Raw genomic sequence first — 1,458 nt, 5'->3', positions numbered from 1 at the left:
CTGAACCCACCCCCACCCTTGACCCCCTCCCCATCTCTGTCCCCAGCCCTGCTCCTGTCCCTGTCCCCATCCCCACCCACCTGGGACAGTGTGGAGTGTTGCCCTGCACAGACCAAACCCAAATCTTCCCCCACCCAAATCTTCCTCCTCATCTCCCACCCACTTCTTCTGCCCAGACTTCCCCCTCAATCCCACCCTGACCCATCCCCTACCCCTCCCAGATCTGCCCCATCCTAAACTTGCCCCTGCCCCATGTTCCTTCTCTATTCTACACCTGGCCCTTGCTCCCACCCAATTCCTCCTTCCCCCCACACTCTTCCCCCACACTCCTACCCCCCCGTCCCCTGCACTCACCCACCCCACAAGCCCCTCTCCAGCACTCCCATCCCATACCATCAGTCCCTTGCAATCACACACCCTACATGGCCCACATTCACCAGCCCACAGCCTCATAACCCCCATGCCCCAGCAGCGCACCCACAGCACACCCATAGAACAGTTTTTCTCGCCAGCTCCACTTCCTCCTCCAGGCCCATCTGGAGGCCCTTTTCCCTGGCCAGGTCGCAGGACCTCCTCCTGCCTTGTCTCATGGGCCCCAGAATTCCTGCTCCCCCTCTCCCCCTCCTCCTGGCCCCATGGGCACTGCTCACCACCTGGCCCCAGAGCCCCTCACAGCCCCAGCCAGACATCCCCAGCACCCCATAACTCCAGCAAAGAAGTGCCCCAAACTTCACAGGTGCTTGTCCTGACGGACAGTCTGGACACTGCCTTGGTTGGCAGTGCCTTGCTGCATTACCACACCAGTTCCCCACTGTCAGCCCCAAGCCCCACGTCTCCCCATCCTGGCTCAGGTGGGCTGCATTGCCTGTCTCCAGCAACCAGGGCTCCAGGGCCTGAGCTGTAATTGCAACAGCAAATGCAGGGAACACAAAATATACAAAATACAAATGGCATCACTGGCATATCTCGGGGTCCGCAGAACCTGTCAGAGGGGCAGCACCTCTCCAGGCCTCACCTGTGACCTCTCACTACATGAAGCCTGAAGCAGCACGTGTCTCTCAGCTCAAATCCCACAGGTGCTGTTTCCAAGGTAATATAACAATACCAGTTGTGCATAATTAATGCTAATGTTCACAACCAGCCTTACAAACACTGATGAACTTAGGCTAATGACCTCACAGGGGGAGAGAGAAGTTAGCAGCTTGGCTACAAGCAGCTTCCTAGAGGTCTTACCCATTTTCCTGAGCACCATTTCGAGTGCCCTGGCCTGCAAGGCAGCTCCACACTTGCGCAAGCAAGATCTGGCATAGTGGACCCCAATCCTAGCTGAGGTCAATACCATGCTTTGCACAAAGGACATCCTCGAGGTGTGCCCATAGGATCAGTGATATCACCCAGTACTCACATGCAGAAAGGGTGTAACAGTGCTCTGCCCCATTTCCGACTCAACCGAGCATG

The 1,458-nt window shown here is 57.1% G+C and overlaps 1 protein-coding gene across 1 annotated transcript in view; it reads right to left on the bottom strand.

Moving 5' to 3' along the window:
* Window positions 1–1,458, bottom strand: part of DCHS1 (dachsous cadherin-related 1) — a 50,778-nt gene that overhangs the window by 47,279 nt on the left and 2,041 nt on the right. The gene's annotated exons all lie outside the window — the stretch shown is intronic.

This window comes from Pygoscelis adeliae, unplaced genomic scaffold (genome assembly GCF_000699105.1).
Source record: "Pygoscelis adeliae isolate BGI_AS28 unplaced genomic scaffold, ASM69910v1 Scaffold271, whole genome shotgun sequence".
Taxonomy (NCBI): Eukaryota; Metazoa; Chordata; class Aves; order Sphenisciformes; family Spheniscidae; genus Pygoscelis; species Pygoscelis adeliae.
Note: the sequence above shows the minus strand (reverse complement) of the source record. Positions and strands in the feature narration are given on the sequence as shown.